The sequence below is a fragment of the Octopus sinensis genome, linkage group LG2 (assembly GCF_006345805.1).
Source record: "Octopus sinensis linkage group LG2, ASM634580v1, whole genome shotgun sequence".
In the NCBI taxonomy this organism is placed as follows: Eukaryota; Metazoa; Mollusca; class Cephalopoda; order Octopoda; family Octopodidae; genus Octopus; species Octopus sinensis.
Window position 1 is genome coordinate 112,020,151 of NC_042998.1, and position 9,919 is coordinate 112,030,069.

Here is a 9,919-nt window from a genome sequence, read left to right on the forward strand (position 1 = left end):
TACATGCGTATAAGTAGTGTTGACCACTAAGTGGACATCCAATATGCTAGAAGTAGATCACCTACGATCTACCCACAAAGAAAAGAATGTTCTCTAAGAGAACATTCCGTATACGCATGTATATATATATATAATTACGGATTTAAAGCAGCTCTAGTAATGATGTAAGCATTATCGATCACACATACACAATGTATGTTTTATTTATTCGCCGTATTTGCTGCGTCCTAGCGTTTAGGAAAAACTCCCTAATAATGCTGGGTGTTAAAACACTTGAGTGTCTCAGACAAGCCGAGATAACTCGCCTCGGATCGAATTCACATGTGGTAGATATCGATATTTCGCCATTATTGTGGTTTAACAATACCACGTACTTGGATCGAAAGGCTACATACAAATAGCTTGAAAACTATTTGATGATGCGCCATGATACTGCACATGCGAAGGTAAATTAAATTACGAATTAAAATCAACATATAGTCATAGACCAGAGATTAAATTCGTCTTCGGATAGGCCGAAACTTCGACGTCACTGTCAACTTTCTTCTTGTAAAGGCAGAATTCATATATATATATATATATATATATATATATATGTATGTATGCATGTATGCATGTATGTATGTATGTATGCATATATGTATATATACAGACATATATATACATATATATATATATATATATATATGCATGTGTGTGTGTGCGTTGTGCGTGTGTGTTGCATGTGTGTGTGCGCGTGTGTGTGTCTTAAAGGAAGGAACAAGGTAAACAATGTTAAACACGGCACACAACAGAATTACAAGAAAGAAACAGTCGGAAAAAATACTGAAGATGATGAACATGCACACACACATACGTATACACACATATACACATTCATACACACATAAGCAGACATACATACACACACGCACATTTCTTCTTTCGTTATGCTCCCATCTCCTTCCACTACCATTCCTAACACCAACAACAACACCCCCTTACTGTCATTGCACTATTCTAAGGCTGAAACTTGCCGTTCAGTTGGTTTTTAAAAGTGTCGTTCACGCAAACAATGTCAAATAGTGCAGGGGGTCTCTCATGCATTGGTACAAAGGAGAGAAAGGAGATGCAGTTAATTGTTGAGAGTGCATCACATATTATGTCATTGAAAATGACCACAATAGGGTATAGGGGCGGCGAATCAATGTAAGAACCACTTCAAACTTAATAGAATGAATTAAACAAAAATTCGAATTTTCAGTTTCTGTTATCCAACCGTCATTCGGTGGCGAATAACAGAAGACACCTCACTTCGCGAAAAGAGGTGTCTAAAAGGTAAAATTTGCCGTTGTTGTTGATGATGATGATAGTAAGAAGAAGAAAAAGAAGAAGAAGAAAAAGAAGAAGAAGAAGAAGAAGAAGAAGAAAAGAAGAAGAAGAAGAGAAGAAGAAGAAGAAGAAGAGAAGAAGAAGAAGAAGAAGAAACACTGTTGACGATTTCTTTGCCACGAGGGCAAGCATACATAAAAACACATTTATGTGTGTTCTGGCGGTGAAGACAAAGATATTAGGTGGGTGTACATGATTACATATGTGCGTGCATGTGTGTGTATGTATATGTATGTATATATATATATATATATATATATATATATTATATATATATATATATATATATATATATATATATATAATGATTACAATACAGTTATCCGTATATGCATGTACACTACGCAGATATATATTCACACACATATGTAAGTATATGCATGTACGTATGTTTATGTATTTATTTATGCGTATATGCGCCCCTATATCAATTCTTGCATACGCACACATAGGTGTACTTATGCACACATGCACAGTTGCACACCAATATCCAGATATACATTCAAGCATCGGTACATACGTACATGCATGTATGCATATATGCGTGTGTATATATGTATGCATATGTGTGTGTGTGTGTTGTCTGTGTGTGTATACAACATAAAATTTTTCATAATTTTAACACAAAATTTGCATGTAATTATTTATAAAACTGTGGTACAGCCACCAGGCAGAATTGAAGGGCTTACCCTTTCATCCAGTACGAATTCGCCACTCACAACTACCTTTCATAGAATGAAGGGCAGTACTTCTCTTTCCACTTTCACATTGTGATGATACTTGTACAAGATTATGAGGGCTTCGTTAGGGAGGAAAGCCCTGTGTTTAACTCTTTCAGTTTCGTCCACAATACTGCTATCTCTGTCAGCACAGCCAACATACGGATACAAAACAGTCTGCCCTCACTTTTCACGTGTAAATACGACAAGATGATTTTCACAATAGACACTAAAAACAGTAAGATCTGTCCTACAAAGATCAGCAAACTGTAGACTGGTGTTTCTCAAGTTAGGGCACACGCCACGCTAGTGGGGCGTGGCATTATTTTGGTTAGACGAGGGTTACTTCAGAATGGGGCGTAAGTAACAAGCGAATAATACATGCAATAGAATTTTAATTAAAACTTCTTTTGTATGTATATGTGTGTATGTGTGTGTGTGTGTGTGCGAACGCGTGTATGCACATATTTATGTATATGTATATATATACGCACTTATTTTGTCTATTCACTGTGGGCGTACGCATTTTGATGGAAAATCGAAGTGGGACGAAGTGCTGTAGACATTTAATATACAAATACAGAATGATTTTGTTATGAAGAGCAAAACAATGAAGCGTTATGCTCAAGAACACCGCCCAGTCCATAAACTGATACCACTATCTTACTAGTGTGAATGCAACACTTCTAACTACTTGGCTACACGCCTTGACACAGAATCAATCCCTAGCCCCCCAAAATTTTTTAAAGTAATAATGAAAAGCATAAAGGCTAGTGTTAAGTGCAGACCATGATGATGCAGTCAGTACAATGAGACAACAATTGAGTGCACTATTTGTGACTGCTCACTCCTTACATAATCATAAAATACCTACAAGCACGAATTAGTCAGTAGCTATGATTGCCGAGCAAGATGCCGCGATCTTGATATGAAACAGAGAAAAAATTATAGGTTTGTATCACACGTTGTACATAATAACGATTTAGCCACAGTCATTTGACACGAATATATCCAAACTGATGGAGATCATTGTAGTATTGTCTGGAATATTACTGTATTTTGTATAAACATTTCGGTTACTTCAAACTAAACATTACCCAGAAAAAGGCCGTGAGTGTATGACCGGGAAAGGAACTTGAAACACAAATAAGCAGGATGTGCGGTATGAAAACTATAAAAAATACTGATTGAACAGGACATGAACAAAAGCTAAAATATCTTACTAGAGTTCATACACTTCCACACAATTTAAAAACAAGTTTTGATAGGCACAACCTATATATTACGCATTAATAAAATAAATGATTAACCCTATACATCCTCTGCATACCATATACACAATATATAGACACATCGTATATATAATCGTCATCTTATAAAGTAACACAGCACATATTCTTATACAATTTACATCCGATTCTATCACATCCCAAAGACAAACTACGCAACGGCATCCTACACACTTTCCAACTAGTAATACTGTATAACACAACTCGTGTAGAGCATATGCAACACGATCACCACCCGACACTCGCAAAACATATACGAAACACAATCACCATACAACATAACCCATACTCCTATATAATCGTTGTCCGACACTATAATATCACCCTTTAAACACTAATAACAATTCAAATTCCACTAATGGAGCACAACCAACACAGTATCATATGCTCTAGACATAGAAGCACATAACACAGCACACGCTGCTCATACGTAACACAAACGCCACCCAACGAAAGAACATAACTCACATTATGTATATTCTATAAGGCAAAAACACTAAAATAACACCAGAAACAACAATCTCCCATAACAAGGCAAAACAGATGTAGCATACAAACACAATTCTACGCACTCAAAAGACGATGTTGCACACACTTCAGAAACACAGAGGTGTATATTGAAGTGCAAAAGATATTAACATGAAATTTGGGGGAAAATTAAATAGTAATAATAATAATTAATAACAACAACTAGTTCGGGGGAGGCGTAAATCGATTAGATCGACCCCAGTGCTCAACTGGTAGTTATTTAAAGACCTCGAAAAGATGAAAGGCAAAAACGATCTCGGTGGATTCTGCCAGCTCGCCGCCTTAATAATACCATTTCAATGAGCAGGTAATTCAGTGTCAACTAAATCCTCATCATCGAGCAGTCTACACACACTTTCATTTCAGGTAGCTTGTTAATTGATAATACTGTATTTAGATGCTTTAATTTTTACTCTTTTATTGGTTTCGTTGATGGTGATGATATTATTGTTACGGTTTTGTTTATTTATTTATTTTGGTTTAGCTCAGACCATTCCTTCCTGACTCACCATCCAATTTTAGTTGCATTTGAGACTATATTTCATTATTCATATTGAATCTGATAGTCTGATGTGATAAATTTCGCACTTCCGGTTATGACAAAACTCGTTGTCCCGTGAAAAATGTCTGTCAATGTGAATGTCTCTCATTGCATATCCATGAAAGATAGCCTTTCATCGAAAGATCTGCATTTACATTTACAAACAGGCAGTAGGGTTCAAATATCAGTATGGTTCATGAAGAACTCAACGAGTCGACAGATATTGACATAGACAAATAGAAAAACAAATTTGGAAAAGTCTTGTTACAATGCCAAATATCTTTTATAAATAAAATTGTCAACGTAATCTCCCTTCTGACGAGCAGATTTAACATAATCGTTCAATATTATTTTAGCATTACTCTTCCCATTTTGGAATGTTGAAAAAGGAGTAGGTCTTAGTTAAATTCATGTCTGGTTGTTTTCAGTGCAACAAGTTCTTTGTTAACTAAATGTCTTTTAGCTCGCTGTCAGCGCCAATTTCATCGCAAACTGTTTCTCGAATTGAAATTCAGTGTGATATACGTATATGATGAATCCTAGCTATGATCAATTTTCCTACGACATTACTGCTTGTAACAACCACCTCGCTATACGTAAAATCCCTTATTAAAACTATAACTCTAGTGCTTAATATTATCTCTAACACCAAACTACAGGTACAGTAATACCTCGACTATCGCAGGAGCTATGTTCCAAAGCCCTCCACGTCCGCGATAGGTGAAAATCCGCGAAGTAGAAACAGTACTATACTCTCTTTCTCTTTTACTTGTTCCAGTCATTTGACGGTGGCCATACTGGAGCACCGCCTTTAGTCGAGAAAATCAACCCCAAGACTTATTCTTTATTTTTTAAAATTATTTTTATAATTTGTATTTATTTATTTTATTATTTTTATATATTTAAGCTTTTATAAACTCTCCTCACAATCTTACAAGTTTCGTTTTCCATACACTATGTGCGTGCCGTACTGTCCTGTATTTTTACTTATTAATTTTTAGGTGCGAAAATGCTTATTTTACCACAGAAATAGTTAAAATCTAAACGAGAATAAATACCTATCGGCCGCAAAAACCCACGATACACTGTGAAGTCCGCGATATAAATTTACATATATTAACCAGAAAAATCTGCGATGTACTGAGGGTGTGATAGGTAAACCACGATGTGGCGAATGATTACTGTATTAGTATGAATAAAATAAGGTGGCGAGCTGGCAGAATCATTAGCACACTGGTAAAAATGATTAGCATCATTTCGTCTGTCTTTATGTTGTAAGGTCAAATTCCACAGAGGTTGATTTTTCCTTCCATTGTTACCAGGTTGATGAAATAAATACCAGTCGAGCATTGATAGCGATGAAATCGCTAAATTTCAGGCTACTAAATTTCAGGCTTTATGCTTATAGTAGAAAGAATTATTTATAAACAAAATTCAATTAATTTAATTGAAGTCAGTATTCAATTCAATAAATATTTAGGTCCAGGTCGTCTCTGAAGTGTATTCGAGCAATGGATCTTCCATCTTTCTTCAAATTTAGTTTAACTAGGACAACATTTATGTTTCCTTTAAGATTGTGTGGTGGAGATAGTCCGAGGGGAATCTACTGTCTGTTTCTAGCTTGTCGAATAACTACGTTGATGGAACTTTCGTTGGACTGATTCTTAAACAGTATTAAAGGATACTAGGCCCCGCAAAGTCCATTAGCTCTTTAGGATACAAAAATTCAGTTTGACTCAAAAAGTGTTCGCACAACAACCACGTCTGTTTGTCGTTCAACTTCATTAAAGATTAAATCATAATTGACACATTGTTGTTGCTATCATGAATTCTATTATCCTTCTATACATTTCAAAATCCATTGTTACTATTTTTTTTGTTTTCTCTTGCTGCGTGTTTTTATGATTTTTTTTCATACTGGAATATTCCATATCAATAATTTATATCTACTTTTAGAGAGTATTCTCCGGAATTAGAACAAATAAACTTACACTTGAGGGTTTGCACACATTGTATTCAAAATCAAATACAGATTCTTTGCTCTAATCGCTATTCTTCGTCCTTTATTCACCAATGTAGAGTCTTGATACCACACGAAGCTTATCGATTCACTGCCTACTTTACCCAAACTACTGTTAGATTTATCGATGAATTGTTATGGCTTTTTAACATAATCACTTTCAACAGGCATCTCTGTGGAATAAATTTGCTTTACAGCATCCTGGTTTGAGGTTCAATCCCACAAGGTGACACCTTTGGCATAATTTCGAAATAGCCGATGTTTATAAATGGACTCTGTCAGATAAAAACTATACAGAAGCTCGTTGCTCATGTTTGTATACACATATGCACACATACAAGTGTGTGTGCGTGTGTGTGCGTGTGTGTGAGTGTGTGTGTGTGTGTGTGCGTACGCGCATTTTTAAACATGTGTATATCTTTCAACCGTGTATTTCGACGAAGGCGGTTAGCCAGTGTTGTCCTACAATGTTATTGGTGATATTCGTTCAGGCTTAGTTGCTAGACAAATCCTTGTTGCTCTCTGTAACAACGCGATTTTTCGTGAAAGTAAACAAATATTTTACATCAGGTAAAGTTTTACTCTGTCTCTCTTTTCCCATACATCCTTCACAGGTCTGCTATAACATTCATCCTCTCAATTTTTCTACAGTTTGTGTCAACATATTTTTAGAATGTTGCTAATCTACAAAAAACAAAAACAAAACAATGAGCAACCTTCTAGATTCACCTAAGACGATACTAAAAATATCAATAATTCCAATTTTAATATATTTTAATAAAAATGTTGCTTATATTGTCCATTTTGGTTACCATATTTTCTTAAAGTCTACATCTTACTCGTTGCAATCATTTCTTTCTGCTTCTTGTAACTCTCTTTAAATCTAGATTCGTTTCTTTATAGCACCGACGTTACTGTCAAACTTACGCCGTCTTTTGCTCTCATGAAAATTTTGTTATCGCAATTATAATTAACGAAATATTGTTCATGTATAGCAAAGGAGCGACAATCGAAGTTATTTATATTTCACGATTTATTTACGAAGTGAATAATTCAACAATGCGACTAGGTAAATAAAAGTGATTACACACTAAAAGTTTGTAAAAGATATATATATTCACAGATGAAACCATAAATTTAGTAGGTATGAAAGGTGGAATATATATATTCAAGTAACTGCGTGACTTCAGGGAGTGTTAATTTCAGTTTGGAAGTAATTATGCACAAATACACACACACACACACAAATAAACTAGGAGAAAACCACATGTAGTGAGTTATTTTGTTGAACCTCTATAATTACTTCCAATTTAGGCACAAGGCCAGCAATTTTGTTGGAAGTGGTTATTCGATTACATCCACCCCAGTAGTTAAGTACTTTTTTTTTCATTGTTGCTTACAGGCTCAAAGGCAAAGTTAGTATTAGCGGTATTTGAACTCGGTAAGTTAAAAGCCGGATGAGAAACCGCAAAATATTGTCCGATTGTTACGATTCTATCAATCCATCGCGCTAAAACAAGATTTTCTGAATTCATGTAGCGACTTAAACAACATGGCCTGTTTTTATGTTACTCTATAACATCTATTGTTTGACACTTCAAATACAGTTTTAATGGGAAGGAAACGACAAAATTGAAAGCAAGGATGAGATGTAAAGACTCTTTACGTTTGAACAACATTATTGCACGCAAGCAGCTATAGTTGTTGCATCTTTTTCAGTCACAGTTTAAGACTAACCATAAAATTTTCCTCCCTATTGATAAATTATAGGATTAAGCTGTTAAGACATCAATCTGAAGAGTTTTATCTTTACACTGTTTAAAAGCTCTTGAGCTCTTTTGTAGTTTTTATTTTATTTTATTTTATTCTATTCTATTATATGTTCTATCGATATACCATTTATTATCCCCCACTTCATTCAGATATTTCAATCTTCCAAATTTGAAGGCTTCCCCAACTTTGAACAATACTCTGCTTCTCTTTAATAGAACAATATTCTTTCCTGTTCTTTCTCCTCCTCCTCCTCCTCCTCCACTACCCCTCTCTCTCTTTCTATCTCTCTTTCTCTCTCTCTCTCTCTCTCTCTCTCTCTCTCTCTCTCTCTCTCTCTCTCTAGCTTTCCAATTTTAGTGCATGTCTTATACATTTGCAATTGTCTATTGTATCGGTAAAAATATGACAAAGGTTAAAGAATATGCTTTGAAAAATACGTGAGTTTGCGTTCGATGCCAAGCCACAGCAGAGCACAATGGATAGTGAATTCTATTATAATCTCGGATTTGTCAAATTCATGTGACTGAAATTTGCTAGATGAAAACTATATTGATGCTCATAGTGTGACATATTCATGTTCTTCAGTAGTAGATTTACTCTGTTGTTTAGTTTGACAGCATCATTTGACTCTTGGGTGCCTTCCGCGAGGTCTAATCTGAGACCAGATACCAACAGCCTTCCTTACACCCAAAGTCTTAGAGGCACTGGAGAGGGTTATAGTCACTACTTTTCTTCCTTTGAGTAATTCAACTGATTCAATTACAGTGATCCCTCGACTATCGCGGGTGTTAACATTCGAAAAAATCCCCGCGATAGGTGAAAATCCGTGAAGTAGAAACAGTACTGTACTATATATATATATATTTTTTAAGACTATTTTTATAATTTGTATATATTTATTTTCTTTTATTCATTTATTCGTTTTAGTCAATTGACTGCAGCCATGCAGGAACACCGCCTTTAGTCGAATAAATAGACCCCGACGACTTATTCATTGTGAGCCTAGTGCTTATTCTATCAGTCACTTTTGCCGAACTGCTAAGTTACGGGGACATAAACACACCAACACCAGTTGTCAAGCGATGGAGGGAGACAAACACAGACACTCAAATACACACGCGCACGCACGCACACACACACACACACACACACACACAGACACACACACACACACACACATATATATATATATACGACGGACTCCTTTCAGTTTCCGTCTATCTATTCCACTGACAAGGCTTTGGTTGGCCCGAGGCTATAGTAGAAGAGGCTTGCCCAAGGTGCCAGTGGGATTAAACCCGGAACCATGTGGCTGGGAAGCAAGCTTCTTACCGCAGAGCCACTCCTGCGCCTATTTGATTATAAATGCAAAACAACACCGCACACTCGCCTACCGAGTTTCGTTTTCCATACAGTATGTGCGGTTCTTTGTTTACTCATCTACGGTACACTACGTATTTTCTTTTAATATATTTTAATTAATGTGTTATACAGTGTAGTACTGTACTTTTATTTATTAATTTTTAGGCGTGAAAATGCATATTTTACCAAAGAAATAATAAAAATGTAAAAGAGAATAAATACCTATCGGCCGCAGAAACCCGTTGGCAGAAAAGGAGCTACGAGGACATCCCTTCCAGACGGTCACCTATGACGATCAACCACAACCCTACATAGT